This window comes from Euprymna scolopes, chromosome 5 (genome assembly GCF_053919585.1).
Source record: "Euprymna scolopes isolate OS-2025 chromosome 5, ASM5391958v1, whole genome shotgun sequence".
NCBI lineage: Eukaryota > Metazoa > Mollusca > Cephalopoda > Sepiida > Sepiolidae > Euprymna > Euprymna scolopes.
In genome coordinates this window covers 61,867,407-61,895,264 of record NC_136486.1, presented here as the reverse complement: position 1 = coordinate 61,895,264, position 27,858 = coordinate 61,867,407, and the positions used below count along the sequence as shown (strand labels likewise).

General features: G+C 34.9%; 1 protein-coding gene and 1 long non-coding RNA gene across 7 annotated transcripts in view; one reads left to right on the top strand and one right to left on the bottom strand.

Annotated features, from left to right (window-relative positions):
- The window catches only part of LOC145276817 (uncharacterized), a 513,337-nt gene extending 488,970 nt beyond the window's left edge, over positions 1-24,367 (bottom strand). Inside the window, exon 1 of the long non-coding RNA XR_013868018.1 lies at positions 23,968-24,367. This is a non-coding gene — a long non-coding RNA (uncharacterized LOC145276817). The remainder of the gene's footprint in view (positions 1-23,967) is intronic.
- Positions 21,712-27,858, top strand: part of LOC145276816 (putative G-protein coupled receptor 139) — a 715,998-nt gene continuing 709,851 nt past the window's right edge. For 4 of the 6 annotated variants that reach the window (XM_080128154.1, XM_080128151.1, XM_080128153.1 and 1 more), the window contains exon 1: positions 21,831-22,192. The gene's annotated coding sequence lies outside the window, so the exon portion shown is untranslated. Of the gene's footprint in view, positions 22,193-27,858 lie in introns of all 6 variants that reach the window. The other 2 variants (XM_080128150.1, XM_080128155.1) reach the window with 1 other exon arrangement.

Sequence of the window (27,858 nt, the reverse complement as noted above, 5' to 3'; positions counted from 1 at the left end):
ATTCACGACTAAAATACTTGTAGAACAGGCAGATGGAGGCAACATTTCGTCGATGGGATAGAGGCTGAAGCTTAGATACCAGTTCAGCGCCTATAAAGTTTGCGATTCTCTTCTGAACCCTGTCAAAGAGCGAGAGACTAGTAGCAGATGCACCAGCCCAAATGTGACGGCAGTACTCCATACATAGGGGAATGGTTGCCTTATAGAGGTACAGGATTCTTTAGGGTCTTAGTAGCTGTCTAGCACGGTAGAGAGAACCCACCTTTCTTGCAGTGGCCCTGGCAATGCCTTCAATGTAATTGTTCCAACTCATGTTCCCTGTGAACGTAAGGCCAAGCAGTTTAAAAGATGTACTCTCAGATAAAGAGTCGTTGCCCATTGCTATAGATGACAGAGAGGGTTTCTTGTAATTATTGAATGAAACTAGTTTAGTCTTGGGCAGTATTGAATGTGACCAACCATATTTGTCCCCATTCCACAACAGATTGGAGGTCTTCCGCTAGTGTTTCTGCCATTTCTTTAGATATGTGTTCAGTCGTGCCTCTTATAGAGTGTAGTGTCATCAGCATATATACCTATCTCACAGATAATTTTGTCGGGGAGGTCATTTATGAATATCTGGAACAATAGATGTCCAAGGATAGAGCCCTGGGGCACTCCCACATTTATATCATATTGTTCAGATTAACGACCGACGAGGACGACCTGGATTTTTCTCTTATCTAATAAGGATGTAATTATGTTAAATATTCTACCAGTGATACCGTATGATCTAATTTTCCTGAGGAGACCCTCATGCCATACACTGTCAAAAGCCTTATATATCTAGAGCTACCGCTCTGCCCTCTCCCGCTTTATCCAGTGAATAGTATATACGTTCAGAGATTACAGTGAGGATGTCTGCTGTGGAACGGGCTTGCCTAAATCGATATTGTTGGTCAGTCAGAAGTTTAGCATCTGTAAGGTGATGGACTAGAGCATGGTTGATTAAGGTCTCAAATATTTTCGCAAAAAGTGGGAGGAGTCTAATGGGGCGATAATTGGATGGGTCAGTCCTTTTGCCAGAATTCTTGAATACTGGTACCACAGAAGCGGTGTTCCAACAGCCCGGAAAGCAAGCTGTATTAAGCCATTGTTGTAGAGTTTGGAGAGAACTGGAGCTACTTCGGCTGGGCATTTTTTTTTAATAGCGCACCTAGGATGAGATCGGGTCCACATGCTTTTGAAGTGTCAAGGTTTTTATGATAGCATGCACTTGAGCAGGGGTGATTTTCAGATCGTCTAGCGTGGCGTCTGCCCGCATAGAAAAGTCACGTGGGGGGAGCTTGGAAGGGTCCAGTGTCGAATTTTAGGCAAACCGACTGGCAAGCATGTTAGCCTTCTCGGTTGCTGAGGAGACAACCTAGTGATTATTGTTTAGTTGGGGAATTGTTGATTGCCTATTATTTACTACACTGTTGTAGATTTTCCAGAAGTCTCGAGTTCCTAGTTGTGTTCTTCGATGCGTTTTTAGTGGTTTCCGTAAATTCTCTCTTAGCTGTCGCTATTTTTTTCTTAACGTTATTTTCAGCTTCTATATACTTCAGTCCGTTTGAACTGGACTTATGTCGGTTAAATATGCGGTAAGCATGCTGCTTTTGAGCAATGGCAGTTGCGCAAGTCGAAGTAAACCATTGGGGAGATTGGGGCTTACTATAAAATTTCCGCATGGGAACATGCGCTTCGATTGCAGTTTTGAACCAGTCGGTGGACTCGTTTGCACACTGTTCAGCAGGGAGAGAAAAATATTTCCCCATGTGGTATCTCTGATTAGCTCCCTGATGGCTTCCCAGTCAGCCTTTTTATAATATCTTGTTGTTTTGAGCACTGGCTCTTCAGTTTTCGCTCTAGAGTTTATGGCGATTTCAACCATTATCACTGCATTATCAGCGTCCCCGGGTGGGTTGTCGGCTGTCGTTATTCAATCATCGGGAACTGTGGTAAAAAAAAGATCTAGAAGTGATGCGTGTTGTTCTTCCTGGTCAAGGAAACGGATTGGAAACGTAACAATTTGTGATATTGAATGAGCTATAGTGAAGCTATGAGCTGAGATATAGTGAAGCTATGAGTTCTTGACTCTTACTCTGAAAGGCCAGGTACTAAGATGCAAGAAAACGACCACGGCAACAACGACACATTTTTTATGGGAATTGTTTGCTGGGATTGCAGGTTTTTTGTTTGGCAACAACGCTACACAGTTCACCTCGACAGCGTTCTGAGAATTCTGCAAGACTTATCAATTCAAGCTTATTACGACACCCCAGTACCACGCCAGAAGCAACGGCCAGGCCGAACGCTTCATCAATACGCTTAAAAGGGCATTAAAAAAGGCGTCCGGTACACCGAAAGAAAATGCCCTTCAGCAACTTCTGCAGGTTTATAGAATCACAAGAAATCCGAACAAACCAGATGCGGGATCCCCAGCAGAAATCATGTGTTGGGTGAAAATAAAATCTGTATTTGATAAACTTCTACCATAGCACAGTACACAACAGAACCTCTACAATGCCAACGAAACGGTTTAACAGCGGAGATAACGTGTATTTTAGACATTTTACGTTTTGGGAATGTTATGATTTAATTTGTTGTTAAGAGTTATCCCCCTTGGGATTGACATTCATAATAAAAGCGCCCTCTGTTTCATTTTCCCGCTCGATCCTTTCAAGAACGTACGTGTATTTTACAGTTAATAAAACCTTTCTAAAAGGCAATTCTTTACTTACTGATACTATTCACTTCAATTTTATTAACTGTAAAAAAAAAAAAAAAATAATGGATCGAATCTTACGTCCCGACAGATTCGAGGTGGAACCTACATGCCCTAATTCCGAAAAATCCTATAGGCATTGGAAATTAACCCTCCAGAATTATATCCGCTCACATAATAACGGATTAATCGAAAACACTTCAGATAATTTCTTTGCCTTGATCAATTGTATTTCAGCCTCTGTTTTCGATTTAATAAGCGATAAAACCGACTACGATAGTGCATTAAGAACATTGGACGCCGCTTATTTAAAACCTGAAAATATTGTTTATAATAGATATCGATTGATGACGACGAAGCAACAAACAACACAAAATATAGATGCCTTCATACTACAATTGGAAATGCTTGCCAAAACATGTAACTTCGAAGCGGTTTCTGCTGAAGAAAACAAAAATCAATACATTCGGGAAGCTTTCATCGGCGGAATTTCTTCTTCGTCCATCCGACAACGACTGTTAGAAAAACCCATCCTGACTTTACAAGACACATATGCCACGGCCAGATCTCTTGAACAAGCAGAAAAGCATTCGATAAGCTACGCAAATAACTTTACTGTAGCAGCTACAAATAATCCTTCGGGCTACAATCGTATAGCTGTGACTAAAGAAAATATGCATCCAAAAGGGGTTTGTTTTTTTCTGTGGAAAATCACGTCATCCTCGATATTTATGTCCTGCACGAAACGCCGAATGTAAAAAATGCAAAAAAAAATGGTCATTGGGCTAAAGTGTGTAAATCTTCTATTTCTAACACTCATATTGCTGTTCTTTATGACGACTCTGACTACCCCTCACCTTCTCTATCCTGACTAGGAACTAACTCCAAAGATGTCACATTCACTCAATGCCAAATTAACGGGCACTTCGTGAACGCTATGGTGGACTCCGGCAGTGTAAAAACATTCATTAATGAAAATACTGCTAAAAAACTTAAACTCTTCACAATACCTAAAAACAAAACTATAGCTCTGGCTGCTTCCGATCAACATGCTAAAATAACTAGCGAAGCTGTCGTGGATTTAATATTGAAAGATAAACCCCATTCTGGAATAACAATTGAAATCATTGAAAACCTTTTCATTGATTTAATAATCGGAAAAGATATTTTTAAAAAATATAAAAAAGTAACACTTAAATTCGACGGTCCTAGAGACAAACTTATAATTGGAGCTATAAACACGAATAATTTTTTCCTACCATAAACGTTCCACCCCCTCCTCTCTTTTCTAATCTTTCTCCTCATACTACTCCTATTGCGACAAAATCCCGACGTTACACTTTTTTCGCCAACAAATTCATAAAAGAAGAGACTGCTAGAATGTTGAAAGAAGGCATAATTTAACCTTCGATATCTCCGTGGCGAGCGCAGGTTCTTGTAACTTCGAATGAGAATCATAAGAAAAGAATGGTAGTCGACTACAGCGATACCATCAATAGATTCACGGAACTAGACGCTTACCCAATGCCTAATATCAATAAGATGGTAGACGACATCGCTCAATATAACATCTTCTCTACTCTCGACCTAAAATCTGCTTATCACCAAAAACCTATAAATCATGCTGATCGTAAATTCACTGCGTTTGAAGTAAGTGGCAAACTTTTTCAATTTACTCGTCTTCCTTTTGGCGTCACCAATGGAGTAAGTGCTTTCCAGAGGAGCATAGACTATATTATAGAAAAAGAAAATCTAACCGATACCTTTGTGTATGTTGATAACGTAACTATATGTGGGAAAAATCAAGAAGAACACGATTACAATCTTCAAAAATTCTACAAAATTGCTAAACAATATAACATCACTTTAAATGAAAATAAAAGCATAATTTCTTCTAGTTCTATTACTCTACTCGGCTACACCATAGAAAATAATCAAATAGCTCCCGATTATCAAAGACTAAAACCATTACTCGAAATGCCACCTCCGCTGAATCTTAAATCTCAAAAAAGAATAGTTGGAATGTTTTCCTATTACTGCAAATTAATTAAAAAATTTTCTGATAAAATTTTATTACTAAATCAAAACAAAGAATTTCCACTACCTCCATCTGTATTAAAATATTTTCAAACATTGAAAAATGATCTAAAAGACGCCGCTTTAATAACGGTAGATCCAAATAAAGAATTTGAAGTAGAAACGGACGCTAGTAACTATTGCATTGCTGCAACACTAAATCAAGAAGGTCGTCCTATTGCATTTTTTTCAAGAACTCTCAATACTAACGAAATTAAGCACCATGCAGTAGAAAAAGAGGCAGCCGCTATTGTAGAAGCTCTCCGTAAGTGGCGACATTTTCTACTCGGCAGGCACTTTAAAGTCATCACAGATCAGAAGAGCATCAGCTTCATATTCGACAATAAAAGAAAATCTAAAATTAAGAATGACAAAATATGTCGTTGGCGTATAGAATTATCCTAATACAATTTCACTATAGTTTATCGACCTGGACCTGAAAATATTGCTGCTGACACATTCTCTCGCATCTCTGCTCTTACTTACAATCTACAAGATCTTCGTGATTTACATAAACAATTATGTCATCCTGGTGTTTCAAGATTAAGCCATTTTATAAGAACGAGGAACCTCCCTTTTACTTTGGATCAAATTAAGAATATTACTGACTCTTGCTCATCCTGTCAATTACTGAAACCCAAATTCGCCAATACCAATGGAGGGACTCTCATTCAAGCCATATTACCTTTTCAACGATTAAATCTTGATTTTAAAGGCCCTCTACCTACTTCTATACATGGCAACAACTATCTACTTACTCTAATTGATGAGTATTCCCGTTTTCCTTTCGCTTTTCCTTGCAGAGATATGACAAGCAAAACCATTATCCACTGTCTAAACAAACTCTTTTCAATTTTTGGTTTGCCTGACATGATACATACTGACCGTGCTTCTGATTTCTTAGCAAGAGAAATAAAGGATTTTTTACACAAAAAAGGAATTGCTACTTCTAAAACAAGTAGGTATCATCCTGAAGGTAATGGACAGATTGAAAAACTCAACGGTACCTTATGGAAGGCCATTCAAACAACATTACATTCTAATCAAATGAAACTACCTTATTGGGAAGACATACTACCGGACGCACTTCATTCAATTAGATCATTACTTTGTACTGCCACTAATATGACTCCCCATGCTAGACTTTTTAAATATAGTCGTAAATCTGCTTCCGGAATTTCAATTCCTTCTTGGGTTAAACCAGGCCCAATATATATTAGAAACCACACTAAAACAAGTAAACATGACCCTCCTGTAACGCCTGCCACCCTAATAGATGTCAACCCCCACTACGCTTATGTTCAACTACCTTCTGGTACTGAAACCACTGTCAACGTTCGAGACTTAGCTCCAAACTCATCAAATGAAGAAAACTCTAATAATAATCCTACTACTTCAGAGACTTTATTTGAACCTTCTACTAATGAAAACATTGGTCATGAGGAAGACAAAAATCAATCGTCTGATCTTGAAGAAAATCAGATTTCACTAAAAAATAATACTGAAAATCAGCATTCCTGCCAATCTGTGCGGAGGTCGTCCCGAGTTCGACAATTCCCTAGTAAATATAAGGATTGTGTGACTAAATACTGAAAAAAACTGCAGTTTGGGTTCATATGTTATTTGTAAATAAAATGATTCTTATGTGATTGTAAAAAAAAAAAAAAAAAAAAAAAAAATGTGTCTATAATTAATTACCCCTTACTTGAATACTTTAGGACGGGGAAAATGTTATGATTTAATTTGTTGTTAAGAGTTATCCCCCTTGGGATTGACATTCATAATAAAAGCGCCCTCTGTTTCATTTTCCCGCTCGATCCTTTCAAGAGCGTACGTGTATTTTACAGTTAATAAAACCTTTCTAAAAGGCAATTCTTTACTTACTGATACTATTCACTTCAGGGAACAGGGCACGATCTTACGAAGAATCGGCCATGTTACCTAGATCATTCAGGGCGCAAAGTTCCAACATAAGTGGCACCTGAACCAAATCAGGAAACGCTTCTACGAGGATCAAGAAGAACCACCGCAGGACGGTAGTGAGGCGATTGAAACTGTGTATGACTGTTTTGACATAGACCCTCTAAAAGGGATGTCAGAACCGAGACGCTCCGGCAGAAAGAGGAAGCGCACAGAGCCCTTGATGGTCTGCCCCAAAATAAAGAAATACTGATTTTCACAACCGCGGAAATCAGCTTCGGAGGGGGGTATTGTGGAGGAATCACCTCCAAATGGACTGTTCTATCCATGATATAAACCAGCACTTTTGATCCCAGGTGTGGACTAAACACCAGAGAGACCCTCGCCTGCTCAGTGGCGTTTACTACTCTTTTAAGTTGTAAGCTTTTTACGTTGTTGTTCTAGTAATACATTGTTTAAACTCTATTCCGTTGTTCTGTTTTCTTTGTGGCTTATTGTAAGCCATAACATGTCTGGAGAAAACGGTAGTCTGGCTATAAGAGTTTCTTCAAAGAAGCTCATAAATTTAAGGAAGGCTAGAGTTTCTCAAGCAGAAATGGGTGGTGCATTGTAATACATACACATTATCTGAAAGCGACGTGAAAATGCTGGGTCTTCTAGTCATTGTATCAAATGTTTATCAAAATAATTCGTATTCGCATTGCTGGTAAGTTTTATACCCTCTGGAACTCGGAATCGTCTAACCAACAATGATTACTGCTCAAAACATGGTTATGCCACCTCCTTGTTGGTGATGAACTCTGTAACGGGCTGGAGATCCGTTCGAATTCCAACCTTTGGCCCATCTATCCCGACCGTCAAGAGTAGCACGCGCCTCATGTGTGAAGAAGACACGTTGCAATTTATTTCATGTAATTCTCTTCCCAAGCCTTTCGTTTTTTTCTATGTTGTTTGTTCAATGGAGGCCTTGGAATAATTTTAATGTTGTTTGCCATCTCATTCAACACATTTCATTGGGTCTGTCTGGATCTCAGGATGATTCCAGCTCTTGCAAAAATAGAAGCACTGAGGTTGTTTGGGTTCAGGACGTGTCCTCAACGAATTTTTTCCAAAGATCACGATGTGAACGATTTCTCCTGGTACCCTTGCCTTTTCAGGATTTGGTGTTACGGTTGTTCGCGAATGAAGCAAAATTTCTTGGATCTTCTTCCAGCTCCATAGCTTAATCTTTGATGAACGATAATTCTGCGAGTCCATCAACAACCTTTTTTTTTTCGATAACCATTAATCCCCATTTTTCTGGATTTTAAATGACCTGCAATAAAACGATAGACAGTATGAATTACTTGATTAGAAATAAAATGTCAGAACGTCATGAATATCGTATGGATAGGAATAAAATTCTGAGACATAATTAAACTTGAAACAGTTTATACGATTTTCATTTTTGTGTAACGTATATTTAGTGAAATATTTATTATATACTCATCTGCAATAAAGCGAGTGGCACAGTTTATATGTCTGTATTTCTTTAAATTAAGCAAAGTTTAAAGAAGCACCCCCACACACACACAAACAAACACACACACACACACACACACACACACACATATATATATATATATATATTTAATAGAGCTTAATTCTTAACTTACGTGAAAATACTTCCGATACCCAGAAAAGTCCAGTTGCATGCATCATAAATTTTATTCTAATGTAATGACAACTATTACTCACAGGTGATTGCATTACTCAGGCTTTGCGCCGTCCATTTTGATAGATTTTGCTTCGCTAATTTGATTGTTAATAGAATACACCCCGTTCGTATATAAGATTGGTGTTTGTCATAGTGCTGCTTTTTATATCACTTATAGAATTATTTAGGGCGATTTAAACAAGATGATTTTTATCTGTCAATCACCTCACTAACGATAACTTCATGATACAGTATAGAATTATATTGTTAATGTTAGTGGGCACTTACATTTATTGCGACTACAAAACATCTGGCTCGAATAAAATGGTAAATGCTGACTTACATTTCTTAATTTAATCTGATTACCTTGCCATCAGTTTTTATTCTCAAACTATAAAACAATGCGAATTCCCAGAAGGAACGAAAAATTGTAGATTGTGTCTCTTTTATCTCAATTCTTCTTACATCTATCTATGTGTCTATCTTTCTAACCACATTTTTGTGATAGCTACATTTGCAAGAAAATAATAAAATTACTTTTTACCTACCTGTGAATGTGTATACATTGTTCTGTATACATGGCTTCTTTTAGTACGCTTCTTTTGACGTTGACTCCTTGCGTGGAAAAAAATAACAAAAAAGGACGTTTGCTGAGAGATATTATGTACGGTTTTCTTTGCAGAGAATTTACACTGTATAAAGAGACTACTTTACATATTCATATATTTTTTTTATTTCTTCTATGTAACAATTCGTTTTAGATTATAATTTCCCACATTATTGACGGTGTCTCATTCGGAGGCTTCTTGGAATCACTTACCTGAAGCTCTTCATATTCTCTTCGCCCGAGAACGTGACGGCATTTCCCATGAAGATGGACATATTTTCCGATGACTATCGACTGTATAACTTGCATGAAGCCTACTTGCATGCCAAGACAAGAAAATCAATAACCGAAAAATTTGAAAACGATTTTCAGTCAGTGGGCAATTATGAGTTAAAACTATGTTTGGTCATATTTAATGTACTAAGATCAACATTTTTTTCTTTTAAACACTAGGAGAACCACAGATGTTTTGGACATAAACAATCTTACATAGTATTGCACGTTTAAGCTTTCTAGGTGTATATTCACAGGCAAAATGAAATAGAAAATAATAAATGAACTTTATTGCTAAGTTATCCTATGTTCTCATATTTGGGTAAACGCACAAACCAATATATTCACTTTATATTAAAGACTGACAGAACGATAACAAGTTTCTAAAAAGGTGTCACTATCTGGAAAGTTTTCATCTCTCTTCTAAATCTCTATTTTCACATAGCTAGTACTGTTTTACAAGTAATACAATGAAACGTGTTCCGATTAAACTAATGTGATTTAATAGCTAATCGAATACCCCCGACCTTTGTGTGTATATTAATATGCGTATGCAATACATACATATATATGTATATATATACATATACATATATATATATATATATATATATATATATATATATATATATATATATATATATATAGACAAGTGTGTGGCTGTGTACGTGTGGCGAGTGTTTATGAAAAAGATATGCATATTTTATTTTATATCATGTTTTAAATTATAAATCTGGATGAAACTGCAAAGAATATACAGATAAATCACAAAACGACTATGAATAAAAATTATAAAATGTTATTAATATTACGAACGTTTTTATTCAACATATTGAACGTTTAATTCTTTAGAGCATTTATTTTATTGCGCATTATCATTCATGTGATTACGTCAGTTTTTTAATGTATTCCACCATTACTCATCAAATCAAGAGATACCTTCAAATGTAAAAAAAATAAAGGTTTATAGGTATGATTACTAATACGAAAAATGGAAAAGAATTTGCTATTGTCTCTTAGTTAAACCATCTTTGAATATATATATATATATATATATATATATATATATATATATACATTGTTTATCAGGTTTTATTGAATGCCAAATCACAGCGCAATATTACGAAAACAAATAAACATTTAAAATGTTTTTTACAAGTAAAGAAAATATTTATTTATATTTGTAATAATCCGTTGTGATTTGGTTTTGAAATGTATTTGACACTATGTTATTTATTTCAAATTAAAGTGTCGCTTCTATCTCGGTCCTCAGACTACTGACGTGTACATATATATATATATATATATATATATATATATATATATGTACATATATAATATATATATATATATATATATACTCTAAAAAGTATCCGCCATTGAATAGGTTCAAAACAGTCCACAGAGAATGTACTCTGATTCATGAAAGTATCATAGATTATTAAAAGGAAGGGTTGTAAAGAGAACGCTTCGAACTTGAGGTATCAAAACCTAAGCAAAAGATAAGGAAATAAAAATAAAATAGATAAACCCTCTTATTAATTATACTATACAAAAGACTATTTATCTCACTATTCTTAAGAATATTCAGTAGTTTTGTTGTTGTTTTTTTTGCCTACGTTTATTGATTGTTTTCTTCTTTTTTATATTTTATATCTATATAATCATAAAACTCTGTGGAACTTGCTTGCTTGTATCTTGTCCTTTAAAAAAGGAATGACAAGTGAATTTATATATATATATATATATATATATATATATATATATATATATATATATATATATATATATATACTAGCAAAACTACCCATCGTTGACTTGGTTCAAAAACAGCCTAAAGAAAATGGACACTTATTTATGAAAGTATGATCGGTTATGAAAAGCAAAGCTTTTAAATTTGGGTTGAATTTGGGGGTATCAGAACCAAAGCAAAATATGATGAAAGTAAAAATAAAATTGATAAACCCCATAATTTATTATAACATACCTGTTCACATTGAAACACTTATCACAATATTCTGTGGATCTATATTAAAAAAAACCTTGTTAAACTTTGTGACATATTTTCAATCTATGGAGTTCAGGCGCGAACGAACAGCCCATAATTTTATTATACTATATTTCTTCAAACTGAAACATATTATCAAACTATACTTACGCAGATAGATATGAAAAGTATTTATCAAAGTTTGTGCCTATTTCCATTCTATGGAGGCCAGGCGCGAACGCAGACCTCACAATTTTATTATACCATCCCTATTATAGTTAAAACATATTATCAAAATATTCTTATGTACATCTATATCAAAACACTTGTACCCTTTTTTTAATTGTTGTTTTTTATTTCCATGCTTTGTGGACCACGCGCGAATGCAGACCCCACAATTTTAATGAAACACCGTTCTCCTAGATCAAACATACCCATTTGTGTGTCTCAACACATCTCTTATCATTATATGTAATCAGTTTTTTTTTAAATAGTCAAACATATAGGAGCCTATTCGTGACAAGACACGCACACACACACACACACCCATTCAACTTTATATTATAGTCTGATACTATAGAGGACACATCCTTTTTAAACATGGAATGCAGATGTAGATCCGATATGAATGTACGGAAGCTATCCCAGTCCGCCATAGAGTATCGGTATACACTACCGGGTAGAGACGTCAGAAGACTTATTACATTTAATTTTCATCTTAACTGATACGACGGAGTGGCCGGGGGATCCCAGAGAAGATAGAAGGGAGCATGAACATAGCTCAGTTGAAGTTGTGAGAAAAAGTTCTAGGAGGCTTTATACTGACCGGTAGTATAAGGTACACGGGTGGGTTCGTTAACTATCTGAGTGAGGTCATAGGCAATGGCAAAATCATGACAGAACCTCCCTTTGTCATTGGTCTTATGTGAGTGGGCCACGCATTTCACATTATGGACATTGAAGTCACCGCAAATATGAATGTTAGCCGAAGCATGAGCAGACAGGATGTGGTCAATATTCTTAGATCTACTCTTAAAGATAGTAACCCCACTGTTGTAGAGGCGATAGAGGGTAAATATAAATACAGTGGTTAAAGCTAGTGCAACCTGGAAGCATATGTAAGGTAAATAAGGATCCTCTCTGGAGATACCCCTACCACATGGAAAGTCATCTTTAATGTAGGCACACACACTCCATGCCCATGGCGATCTTGGGGGTCAGATTTAGATGTTAAGTTAGAGTATCCTTTAATTATGAACTCATCTAGGTAAGTGGTCATTCCAATGCCAGTTTCACTTAGAAAGTATATGTCTGGTTTCGTCTCCTGTAATTGTGTGTCAACCTATGGAATGTTGGAACATAGACCCCTGATGTTGGAGTAGGAGACATGTTAATAGGGGTCTACGATGGAGGATGGGGTTTTAGGTTTATTCGTGTTTTCTCTGGAGATTTGTCATGTCGATGCTTGGGATTTGAGGAACATGTCGTTAGACCTGGTTGGAGCAGTACAGAGGGAAAGTAAGAGAGAAAATGACAAGATTTTTTTGTAGCACATGCTAAGGTAAAGCCGTAAAAATTACCTACAAGTATCGCATCGAGAGGCCCTACTAGAAACTACTGTATGGTCCAGAATCTATTCACCAAATGGCAATACAACAGCCCCGGTTTCTTTGCCCCTGGTGATAGAACAGCCTCCTTAGTGGTTAATCCAAGGTTCGGGTCTCTGACTATCAGGCGGATAACGTTAGCCCAGACGAAACGTTTACACAAAGAACACTTACTAGTGACATGACAACAAGGATAGACATAGAAACAGAAAATTTCCGACATCTCAGGCTACTGTTCACAAAGTACTATCCACCTGGAAAACAGCTTTTTCTTCACCCTTTGTCAGAAAAAAAAAAAACACTCACTCGAAATGAGGACTGAAGGACGAAAAATGAGAAGGCAGAATTACTGGGGATGCCGATAACACACACAGATGCATTATCTACTCTCCATTAAAAAAAGTGAGAGGACTTATTAATATCTACTTTATAAGTATGCTGCGCCATTTCCACTTTAGGATAGAACTTGAAGGTAGTCTCCTCTCCCATATTAATGCATGGATACTTTTTGCCTTTATATACATCGAGCTAGAATGTTCAACCATTCCAGCTCCACACCATAATACATATGCTATAATCGAACGTTTATCAAATTCGAAAGTCTGTTCATTTTTTAGTAATTTGCATTTGAAGAACTCGTGTAAAAAAACTGTTTAAGAGTAATAGCTTTAGGGTTACGTATTAAGTATAGACTAGCTAAATGTAATGCATATTATGGAGAGAAAAAAGACGCGCATTTCTGAATTCAGATATTCGTGCAGGTATAATTTGGTAAATTTTCATTTTCATGGGATACTTTTTTTTTCGTTTTAAATATAGGAAAAGTATTGGTTAATAACAATATATTTGACAAAAATATTTAGGAAAAACAAAATATTAAAAAATAAAAAGAAAACAAGACAAGTATACTTAAAATGTTCAGGATAAAGGCAAAGCTGGAATTAGGAAAAAATAAAACAAAAAGTTTGCAATACACAAATGTGAATTTTAGGATAGTAGACTTCAAAAGTTACAGACAGAAAAATTTCGTAGCTTTGGGTCTTCGGAGTTTGACTTTGCCTTCTTGAGTTCATAGCGTAAAAGAAGATTCTAGAAAACCAGTCTGGTTTTATTGCGGTACTTTAAGGGTATGTGGGGATGCAGTGGTGGTGGTAGGGAATCTTGGTGGGTTCTGTATTTTTATTTATGTCTTTTAATTCAACACTTTTATATACCTCATGCCAGAATGTTCGAGCATCCCAGCTCCACTCCATAATAAATATGCTATAATAGAACTTTTATCAAATTGGAAAGTCTGGTTATTTTTTATTAATTTACGTTTGAACAACTCGTTTAAAAAAACTGGTTAAGAGTAATACCTTTAGGGTTACGTATTACGTTTACACTAGCTAAAGGTTATGCATCCTCCAGAGAAAAAAAGCCGCGTATTGCTGAGTTCAGATTATAGTGCAGGTCTAATTTTAAATGCTTACTGAAGCGGTGAAATGATCCAATCATATTTCAAGCGGTCTTGACAACCGATTTGATGCATGCGTTCCATTTCAGATCAATGGTTAATGTCAGTCCCAAAGGCTTGTCTGGACAAGAGGCTCCCCAAACTAGATCAATTTATTTTGTTTGGAGCCTGGTAGAGGGACGGCCGATTAATATGAAGAGAAGGGCAGCATGGTATCCGATGCATTTACATTAACAAGCCCCACTTTCCCCATTAGACTATGTTTTCAAGATCAGAAGAGAGAGTACAAGAAAGAGGTATGTCATTGCTGGCCTTTGAAGTGTTGATGTAGAAATACTGTATTTCCTACATAAATGTCTCTGAATGACTTAATAATAGGATTTGTCAGATCATTGATGAAGATCAGGAACAATGTTGGATCTAGGATGGAACCGTGAGGGATATCAGTGTTAATACAGTGTGTTTCTGATTTATACCAATCAATGACTAATCTTATAAGCATATCAGAGATAACAGAATTTCATAACTGAGAATGCATTCCCAGCTATTCCATAGCGGCCGATATTGTATGGTAATTCTTTAGGTCACACCCTATCAAAAATTGTTGATATGTTAAGGGCTATTGCACCAGACACAAAGCCCCTCTCCCCCATCGGGAGATTCGCTAATCCTGTTTAATGTAACATTTAGATAATCAGTTGTAGACCTTGCAGAACGGAAACCATACTGCAGGTCACTGAGCAGGTAATTTTTTCCGAGGCATTTGACAAGTTCGCTGTTCATCACAGATTTCAGCAACCTATTCACAACGCACAGGAGACTGATTGGTTTGTACTAGATGATCAATCAGATTTTTTTAAAAATACATGGCATACTGATGAAGTTGTTCATGGTGTAGTGAAGCATTTATCTTTAAGACAACGTATACACATCTTTGTAAATATGGGAGCTATTTCCTGTTGAACCTTTTTGAACAGTATGATTGGAATGCCGTCGGGATAAGTTGCTTTTCTAGAATATTTTTTGGATGAACTGGCCAACATTAAGTACAGAAATTTGTATGGTGATTTGTGTGTTTTAAGTTACCGGAGGTTTTACAGAAGTAGGCGACTCTGATCGCAAAGTTTAGAATGAGCTGCAAAGTTCTCTGCAAAGTGTTTTGCTTTGTGAGATGCTGATGGGATTACTTTTGGTCTGTTGATGATAGAAGGGATACAGGAACTGCTTCTGTTCAGTATCTGTTTGTTATTCGCCAAAACTGGTCGGACCCGCTGTCCTGCTACTTTAAACTTGACATACTGAGCATACAACTTTCTTGCATTTTTTTAAATTAATCTTTAATAATGGGTCCTTGCAGTGCTAAATCTGGCCTTAGATTCACGACATCTATTACGCTGGAAATATAAGATATAATGGCGCCGTGCATTCGGTAATGAACGACGGATTGTTGTTGAGCGAAAGCTGCAATTATTTTTAGAGTATGAAGTCGTCTATACTCGAAGTTACCCATTCACACAGGTCTGATAATATAGAGGACACCATATTTTTAACCTTAAGTGCTGAGGGAAATAAAATATCAATTTTCAGAAGTCATCCCATTCAGCAATAGAGTATCGATGCACAGTATGATGGAGACGTATATCAGAGGGCTTATTACATTTTGATGTTATCTTTACTTAGACAACTGAATGATCGGAAGAGCTCAGTAGAGAGAAAACCAAGGAGGGTCACATGTCAGGGAACGTTGACAAAAACAGGTCAAAAAGAGACTTGCATATTTTCTATCAGAATCTGGAATGAGTGTGAGTTCGTAAACAATTTGCTGACGTCATAGACAATCGAGAAATCATGGCAGTAACTCCCCTAATCGTCTGTCTTCTTTGAGTGGACTAGTCATGCAACCCTGTGAACATTGAAGTCTCCGCAGACATGAAGTTTAGCCGTGGGATAGGTAGACAGAATATGATAATTTTTTTTTTCAGAGATATTTTCAATGATAGAAACTCCGATGTTATGAGGTCGATAGAGAGCAAATATGAATGCAGTGCTATAAGACACGTAATTATAAATGCCGGCTCAAAATTATGAACAGTCATTGTGCATGAAAAGACGTTGGTAAAAATACTGGCCGATGTATCTAAAAGGGAGACCTTTTGCAATAGATTATTTAATTTTTTATTGAAATACTTTCTAAAAGCATAATACAAAATTACCATGTTCTTGTAAATTTTAATATATATATATATATATATATATATATATATATATATATATATATATATATACATATACACACACACATATATATATGCACAGATATTTACATTTATATATGTATACATACAAATATGCGTATATAAATATATGTAAATATGTATATATATATATGTCTTTATATGTATGTATGTATATATATATATATATATATATATATATATATATATATATATATATATGCACATATATTTAAATCACTTACTGAAATATTGTATATATATATAGATTTGAGTAAAATAAGCGGAAGTTTCTCAAGAGCTCTTTCGGCTATCATCTCATCAGAAGAAAATCGATAACGTGCAAAATAATATTATGTCGAAAATAAAGAGTTCTAATGGGGAACTTATTGAATGTGCCAAAAGTACGGGGACACTAAAATAAATTTATTAACGTTTAAAAACGATGGAAATATTGGCACGACGAGGGGGGACGGGAGAAAAGATTCAAAGTTCTCCAAAGAGAAACGATTCGTTTGATGTTTCCTTCTGTCGGCACAAAGAAGGTTGACGCACCGCAATAGAGACAGACTCCAAAATATTTGAATGGTTTCCGGAGTCCGCTCTATGTAGCACCTCGAACCATTCTATTTTATATCTATCGGCGCAGCACGGGTTTTCAACCAAATGCTGGCCAATAGCAGATTAAAAAGCTGCAGAAGGAGGGAGACCACCAGACCCCATCCTCCCTTGTCTGATATTCGATGGAACATGCTGGTTTATACGAATCCAAAGATGCAAGGATGTACGTCCAAAATAACCAGCATCGCACTGGCATTTGAATTGATATACAATATTGCTATTTTAGATTTAAGGCAAACTATCCTTGCGAAAAACGGAAAAGCAGGTCTCGTAGTATATACAAAACGCAAGGACACAGAATAAAAGCAGTCGTGAATCTGTTTGGAAAGGTTGTCACTCTTTTCCCCAATCCACGGTAATTTTAAATAAACCGGACATTTCAACTGTCCAAACTTTTTAGGGGACTTTAAGTCCGCAACCTTTTTGAAAATACAGTCATCAATAAGGTCAACAGGATAACTATTATTGATGAATATTTCGCTAATCTTATCGAGTTAGGCGTCTGATCTGTTAGGCGAACAAATCATGGGGGCTTTATGTACCAAAGTATTAATTAAGCCGACCATATGTGATTTTGGTACAAAAGACTACCAGTTCACATATGGGCCAGTAAATGTCGGCTTTCTATAAATTGTAGTGCGAACCCCCCACTTGAACGTTCGACAAGAACATACAAGAAGGGAAGCGAATTGTCCTTCCCACTTTCCATAGTGAGCATAAGAGCCCCATGCAAGGAATTCAACCTATTAAAAAATATCGACGCTCAACCTTGCGATGGAAAAATAGCAAAAGTGTCATCAACATATCTGAAATATGCAGTGGGTTTAGTTATGGAATTGAACAAAACGGATTCATGGTACCCGACGAAAATATCCGCTAAAGTTGGGGGAAACGGACTCCCCATTGAAACCCCGTCGATCTGACAGTACATAATATCACAAAAAACTACACTCCATGGATTTTATGCACATTAAAATGAGTTCAATAAGAATCTCTTTAGAAAACCGTGGAGAAGTAAGGCGACCGCGTCGGTACATATACGTATAGTCTCATCTAATTGCATGTTTGTAAAGAGACTAGAGAATCAAATGAGCACATAAAATATGTCTCTGCATTAAAATCCAACCCTCGTACACAATCAACAAACCGAAAAATATCTGGAATGCAGTGCGTGGTATATAACTCGCGCTCATGTTGCAGAATTTCCACAAGCCACTGAGCCAAGGAATGTTGTGCCGAACCAATCATTGATAAAATAGGTCTCAGTGGAACACATTGCTTATGAATTTTGGGGAGACCATACATTCTGGGACGTTTTGACCCAAAGGGCCTGATCCTGTCATAGACCCCCTGCAAAACCATTGTTTGTAGATAATGCAAGTAGACGTATTTGCATTTTAGCCTCGTCTTGCAAGTGTTATCCGTCAACTAAACGGGTCGAGTTTACGGAATTTCGAAACATCATTGAAAATAACTGCAATTTTCTCAACGTAGTCCGATTTGTCCAAAATCACCACTCCTGTACCTTCGTCTGGTTTGCACATATAAATATCAGTATTGGACTTTAACGCTTTCATATCTATCTATCTATCTATCTATATATATATATATATATATATATATGTATAAATATATATATATATATATATATATATATATATTTATATATATGCATAAAAAGGAAAATGCCAGAGATGTATGACGTTAATTTGGTTTGAAACAAGATTAAACGAATGAATGTATGAAATGATCCACGTTTCGTTCACATATCCTTTTAATATCCTGAAAATGCCCTCTGCAATAAGGACGAAACGTTGATCATTTCATAAATTCATTCGGTTTTTCTTTTTTCAAAATAACATATATATATATATATATATATATATATATATATATATATATATATAGGTGTATGTGTGTCTATTTAGTTCTAATCATAACTGATGCGCTTAATAAAATCCGCAGATATACGTACAAAAATAAAATTTTAAATACGCAGATATACGTAAAAAAAAAAAATAGATACAACTTTGCCTATTTTTTAAATATCGGAATATCTTCGCACACCGGATACTCTCGCCAAAATTATCCACCAGAATGGCAATGATAGTTACACCTTACTACTATCGTTCTGATTCTTTGTTAAAAATTTAATTTTATATTTTACTGTATATTATGAAAACTTGAACTTTTAGATTACTCGATTTTGGTGGGAACTAAAAAAAAGAGTTGGTACAGTCCAGTTCTAGACAGTTGCGATAAATCTGCTTTCTGTCAATTTATGTTTTCTTTTTGGGCACAATATTTCCTTCATATGAATTGTAATAATATATTTTTTTTAAACTGGTAATAGGACGAAAAGTGGTTGGAATTTCTTACTTTTGTATTAGTGGCTTACTTACTAATTGCATTTATTAATGAACAATTTAACAAAACTGTTAATCGTACAAACATTCATAACGACATAAATAATTAAAACTATAGTAAAATGCCACTATATAATACGTATTAAAACCGTGAAATTTCGTTTAATTTCATGTTTGCAAAGCGATTATTAAACCTGTAATGTCAAATAAAAATGCGTACTTACATATTAAAATAATGTTCATACACACACACATACACACACGCACAAACACACACACATATATAAGTATTATTTAAATAAATGCTGCTTACATAAGTAATGCTTACATATATATGTGTGTGTGTGCGCGTGTGTGTGTGTGTGTGTGTGTGTGTGTGTGTGTGCTGATGTGAATGTGTGTGTTGTGAATATATACATTATCCAGTAAAGAAGTATTGGGTTTATATATATATATATATATATATATATATATATATATATATATATATATATATATATTTATATATATATATATATATATATATATATATCCAACATACACATACACACACGCAGACAGGCACATATATTTTTATACATATATACAATATTATACAAAAAAAAAAGAAAAAAGAAAAAAATAAGAAAAAGAAATATTAAATAAGTAGTAAATCTCCAGTTGTTTTAAGACCCCTCATTCTTTGATAGTTTGGCAGAGAACAAATTTATTAGTATAAACATTGTCGCATGCCTCAAACAGTTGTCTTATACATTTCTTCAGATAAAATTTGGGAATTTCGAAAATTCGAGCTCGAACTACAATTATAATCTTCACAGTTTCATGCACAAGTTTTCACCTTTGTTATTTTTTCAAATAAAAATATATCGGCCATTACTTAAAATAATCGAATCAATAGAATGTTGGAGTTCACAAATCATAATAATCTCGCAAAAAATCCTGAGTATCCCCATTGACATTCACCTGTAGATGTGCACCAGACTGTAAACCATAAATCAAATTATTCACAAAAGCTGACGGAAAAGTATTAAAAGGTTGCATTTTAGTATCAGGCTTATATTGCACTCATGGAGAATACAATCCATGCCGAAATAATACTATTATTATTTTGAATGCCATTCTTAATATGTCGGGCGTGTTTTCCAATTACTCGGTACTTTCATCTAACAATTAAATATACAAAATATACCGTAAATTTAAATTTGACTTCCAGCAAAAAAAAAAAAACACGACATATTCTGCAAAAATACCTCTAGTCCGCAAAATAAATACGTTTGATTTCGGAGCAAGTAATTTCATAGGTATCGGAATGTGCTAAATATGTTACCACGATGCTGGTTGCTGGTAACATATCCTGCTTGCACCTTCAGTTATTGAATTTTTAATGGCAACTTTTATCTGCGGATTTCATTAAGCACACTTGCGCCCTATGAGATTATCGGACTGACTTCCTCATCTTGGTTGTTATAGTCACAACGTTTCGGCCATTTTGCCCTCCGGCCTTCATCGTCCTAGTGACATATGGCCGAGTGGTCCTAGACGCTGTATCAAAGTTTACAGTTACCCAAAGCTGCTGAGTTCAATCCTGAACGAAGGCAGTGAAAAATAACATTCAAAACAGAGATAATAATAATAATAATAATAATAATAATAATAATAATAATAATAATAATAATAATAATAATAATAATAAAGGGTTGGGTTCGAGACTCCTAACAAACGGTTCCTCAGTTCGATACACAACACCTGATGAAGGTCGGAGGGCAAAACGGCCGAAACGTTCTGACTATAACAACCAAGATGAGGAAGTCAGTCCGACAATCTCAATAAATGAAAAACCTCATCTCAAAAATACAGACAATTACCCTATGTCGTTGTTGTTGGTATTATTATTATTATTATTATTATTATTATTATTATTATTATTATTATTATTATTATTATTATTATTATTATTATTACTTTTAAAAATATATCTAATTTGTTTGAGTAGAGAAGATTCAGAATGAAGCAATAATTTCGACATTATGTATGTTGAAAAAAATAGAGAATAAGTTTTTCTGAGGCAACCGATGACCAAATGCTTACACCACTTTTAGCACAGCCTGAAGATTTTTATTCGTTGACGAGAAAGCATAACGCGTGTATGTCGTAAGCCGGCGCTACAATGTTGGGATCGTACGAGAGCGAAAGAGCAATACAGAGAACGAGTGTGTGTGTGTGTGTGTGTGTGTGTGTGTGTGTGTGTGTGTGTGTGAGAGACAGAAAGGGACAGAGAGCGTGCGAAGCGGTGTTATAGTTCTAGGACTGCTACAACAATAACTGCAGATTCGAAAAGTTATTCAACTCGTACGCATTGTATAACATCCGCGAATCTTCTGAGACAGCAGAACATTCTAAACTAACAAAAGAAAAAGACGTGTAACACATTGCTATTTTGTTTTCCTACTACTACTACTACTACTACTACTACCGATACTATTATTTCCGTTCAAACATCTTTACCAAGAAACTGTAAATGAATAACACGGACGAAACATTAAACAAAACACGACTGACCGACTATAACGAGCACCTTGCATAGCTGCGATAAAAACAATAACGTAAGTAGAACGCTTATTCAAAAATCATAAACTCAGAGAAAATATATGCATGATTGCATGATATATAAACAACTAAAAAAAAAAAAAGATACGACATTTACCTTAAAAATATGTTCCTAAGAAAAGAAAGAAAGAAAGAATTACTGTTGGGATGGTTCAAAGTTATTATTCAGTTTGTGTGAGAAATGTTGTTGCCGTGCTAGTAATTGTATAGGTTTGAGTATTTTTCTTTTTTTTTTTTATTTTGCGATCGAAGTGGTCCCATTCACGTTCATATTCCTTAAATGTTCTTCTATTTACAACCCGTAACTAATTACCAAAGCCAGAAGCTAGATGAGTCCAAGGGATTATTAGATCATCAGTTGGATGGCGAACAATACGATGGGACGATTATAACATATCAATGGAATTATGAATGTCGCGACGAATATTTATTGACATAAAGTTCTATCTACTTGTTATTACCTGATAATCTTTTTAGTTTTATTATTTTTTTGGACAGTTTATATATCCAAATACATATGCAACTTTTAAAAACAAATTATTTGAATTGGATTTCTTAAATTAGAGTAATTATTATTATTATTGTTATTATTATGATTATTATTATTATTATTATTATTATTATTATTATTATTGTTGTTATTATTATTATTTTTAATATCATTATTTTTATTGCTGTTATTATTATTATTATTATTATTATTATTATTATTATTATTATTATTATTATTATTATTATTATTATTGGTGGTGTTGTTATTAGATTAATATATCGAATTATTAATTAAACAAATTATTATAAAACCTTAACTCATGCTTGTACACTAATATCAATTTAATCATTAAAGTTTCTTTCTTAACATCAAAATGGAAAAGGCGTACTGGTAATTTTAAGTCACACGGAAGTTTAGTTTAAATATTCCAACATGTTTTTTCTAATCTGGAAACATTACGAATGATTTCGATTTTATATCGCCTATTATTAATGCACAACAAATGACTAAAGTGGGGTTCATTTCGGTAAATATTGTTGGCACATACTTAACTATTACATTTACGTCTATTTTATTCAATTCCTAATTTCATATAAATATTCGACTGATAGTAAATATACGCAAAGATATGTTGACACACCGTTTCCCGTTAGTTCATCGAAGTTAATCGAAGTTGGATTAAGTCGTTATTAATTGGGGGCCCCTTTGGAAATGCCAGCTGCTGTATGTGCTCCATGCTTGTCTCCGCATTATGTTCAGTCGTCCTGAACTTCTGCTTTCCACTGAAACCAAGCAGTACCGAATGAGAGATGCGATTAGATATTGCGCTAAACTTGCTTCGGAATTATACGCGTCACCATTCCTACAGGGAAGGTGTCCATTTTTCCAGACACTGAACGGGCGACAACGCTTAGTAAATATTTAATTAATAATTCTTTATCTTCTTATCAAAGAAATGTTAGCACATGAAATGCACACACGCACACAAAATAGTACTGGTTAAATAATTGTATAATGATTTCATCATTAATAATAATCTGGTAAACCAATATAATGTGACATAGTTACAACACACCTTTTATCTTGCCCCTATTATTGTAAACAATCGTATGATCCACATCGACTAATGACCTGTGTCCGGAATATGGATTATAATATTCTGTAATTTTAATGTTTATAATTTCTTTACGACTATAGAATTTCAGAAGGAGCTTGGAGTTTCTGACAGAGATAAAAATGAAAAAAAATAGAGAAGTTAAATAATATAAAGTGGTGTACCTGTGCCGTTGCTCCACATCATCCTTTCTGATCACGGTCAGTGGAGGAGAACTCTTTATAGACTGAAGATTTTTTTCCATTTGCGCAAATTCATAGTGCACTTTTCCGAGTATTTTACTACATTAAAATCAGGCTAATCACTAATGCTGCTTTCGTGAGAAGGATCTAAGCAGGAATAACAAAAAAAGAAAGATAAAAGATTTCTTATAACTATTTCTTTTTATCAGCTCAAAACTTGTTCCTTCCTGCGGCCATGTCAACCGAGCTTCTGTTTGTCGTCATTCTGTCAACGTAACGTTTAGGCTTAATCCTCAGACCCATATTATGGTGCCCAAGTATGATTCTGCTTGATCCCTCATGGTGCACTCTCCCGGAAAATACCTCCTCCTTTGAAAATCGACTGAGGCGACGCTATTTGCCTGTGCAAAAATCTCCGTTTTAGGCTCTTTAATACTTTCCAGATTTCCTACTACAGGAAATTTGAACCACCCCCCATCCATGTTAAACCAAGTTCGTGTCTAATACTAAAGAATAAGAAACCGGTAAATATGAATTTTTTAGACTACTTTCTACTGACAGATGTTTTGGGGATATGTTTTTCTTACACCAACTTAAAAATCGATCCTTTGTATAATAGTGCTATAGCATGCCGTCAATTATATAACAACACATATATTCATTTTGCACAAACATGAAGCTTAAATTTTAAAATGTTAGCGATTATGATATAAGCAAAAAAAAATGTATTTTTATTAGAAAGTCAATTATACCGATATTTTAATATTTTTTTCATTTTTTTCCACGGAGATCTCAATGAACATTCGTGTTATAGTTAAGGATAGTTTGAATATTTATTCAAACGAGTAAATGAATGATCATTATGTCTGTCTCTTTAGATTTAAGATGTAAGTTTAAATGTTGTGGTATACTTGTGCCTGGCATTTTGGGTGGTTGGGGCTATATATAATTTTCTACCCCAATCTACTCCTGCTTTTAAGCTTATCCGTTTGTTTTAATACTCGGTAGTGTTTTTTTATAGATTTTTTATCACATCAAATCGTAAACTACTCCGGTTATTTTCGTATTAGCTTGACAGTCATAGAAACTTGTGTCTGTTAGACGTAAAATCTGTTCAATCTAGTGAGTAATAGAACTCCAGTATACAATAAACAATCCGAACGAGTGCAAAAGTGCTTTACGAAAGAAACAACTATTACATTTTAATTCGTATAATGTGTTCTACACAACAAACAAATACCTATGTGGAAGTCTCAAGAATGATCATTTACGAGTCCGCTGTGTAGAAAATCAGTATTTTTAATGACTGCCGATTTCTCCGTATAAGAGAAACACGTTGAATTATGTTTTGCAACACTGACTGAAATAATTTATAGTAATTATCCTAGTATTCGACTTCATCATGATTATGTGTGCTAAGTAAACTAGACACCTAGCTCTACTGTGGCAGTATTATGTGGATTTCTAATCCAAAAATACATCATCGGGGAGTCGAATATGTATATTTAAAACCGACTTTCTCTATAAGTGTATACCCCTGGGAAGGTAAATATATAAGAACATATCGATTACATAACACATGTCACGCCATCTAAATTATAGTTTAAAACGATTAAATGCCAACTCAATCATAGGTCGACGCACCCAATCCTGTAAATTAATATTTTATTGATAGATTTTGTGTGTCTTTTTCTTCTTTTATAATGTTTTGTAAATGTATTTCTTTCAATAATTTCGTCTAACGTGCGTGCGTGTGTGTGTGCGTGTGTGTGTGTGTGCGTGCGTGTGTGTGTGTGTGTGTGTGTGTGTGTGTGTGTGTGTGTGTGTGTGTGTGTGCGTGTCTGTGTGGGAATCTCTAAATCTGTTATGGCATTTAGCCGCGGCGATTGCGTGAGTTGGTTACATTCACTGAAAATTTACACTTTAAAACTTGAAGAAAGAAAGAAACCGTTCAATGTTAAGAAATAAATATAACTTAAACTCTACGACTGTAAGTAAATTTACTCTATCAGGTATACACATTGCCTTTATTTTATACGCATTTCAACACAGGTTTTATTATTTACACCCACCTACAAACAGGCAGCAAGACACGCACGCATACACACGCACACACACGCGCGCACATACAATACAATATATATATATGTGTGTGTGTGTGTGTATGTGTGTATATATATATATAGTATTGAGCAATTTCTTCAGGTGTTTAACTAATTAGCATTTTTACTAAATATACATATGTGTGTGTGTGTGTTCGCGTGTATGTGTGTGTATTACACACTTTCTTTTCAGTTTTCCTTTACTCTGTTATTATTGTTATTTCGTAATAATTCAGCACCCTGCTACAGTTGCCCTCGCTTATATTAAATAGCAATAATAATATAAAGTCAACGAACCAGCTTGATCGTGAACATTGCATTAAACGTATTATAAATTAAATATGAATTTAGACGTCAAGTAATTTCTAATAATTCGTAGATGTTATCAAATTCTGGTTGAACCCTTTGAATAAATATACCCGATTTTCTTTCTTATATATTTATAGCCCCAGTAAGTTGTTGTTACTTATTATTATTATTATTATTATTATTATTATTATTATTATTATTATTATTATTATTATTATTATTATTACTATTGGCTCACGTGGAGCTTTCCCACAAGTCAACAAACGATCTAATTGAACACCTGTGGTGTTCTCTGGAAGCTGAGTGACAACAAGTCTCCCCAGACGTCCAACCCTCTCCACCTCCTTCGATAGCATTTGCAAATGAATTTGCATCATCGCAACAGCCGCTTACCATTGATTTATCGCTGGTAGTTGCCATTGGTTTATAATGGAATTTGAGTGGCACTCAGCCCCCCCCCAAGGTCCCAGTTCTCTTTGCGCTTGTCCAGCGGAGGTCTGTTGGCGCTCGCTCCTCGGTCTTTCAGTCATTATTGACCCTTCTCGGCCATTTGGTATATTTTTTTTTGGGGGGGGGGAATCGGTGATTAAACAATGGGGGGGGAATGCATGATGGGGGGTGTAAATCTTGTAAATATGCATTTTCTGTGTTCTTCATTCCCTGTAACGTTTATTCGTTATATTGTCTTGTATTATTCTCCGCATTCAAGGGTTTTCCTTAATATTTCAGTCGTTTTCATTATCGTTAGTCGTTGTACTTTTGCAGTTATTCCTCTGATTCCAATTTCTGACATTCTTTTTTCGAAGTTTTTCGGGATTGTTCTTAGTGCTCCTACTATTATCGGTATTATTTGGACTTTCTTCATCATCCAAATCCCTTTAAACTCTCTGGCTAGCCTGGTGTATTTGCTTCGTTTCTCCTTTTCTTTCATACTCACCCTGTGATCAGCTGGGACTGCAAAGTCCACGATTTGACAGAATTTTTCTTTCTTGTTAATTATTACGACATCTGGTCTTCTTGCTTGGGTGGGTTTTTCCGTCTGTATGTCCATGCCCCATAGGATTTTGTGGTTCTCGTTTTCGTGTGCTGTTGTAGGTTTATGCTTGTACCATTTGTATGTACGCTCAAAATGCAGTCGTTTACACAATTCCCAGTGTACCACCCTCCCCACTTGGTCATGCCTGTTTTTGTATTCCTTTTGGGCAAGTTTGCTGCATTCGCTTACTATATAGTTTTTATTATTAATATTATTATTATTATTATTATTATTATTATAAAATAATCATATAATAATAATATTATTAATAATGATAATATCAATATAGTCTAATGTATATTATTATTATTATTATTATTATTATTATTATTATTATTATCACAAAGAGCTTTTCAGCAGGTCATCAATGATCTCTTCTTGAATACAACCCGTGGAGTTTCCTGGAAGCTGAGTGACGAAAGTAGT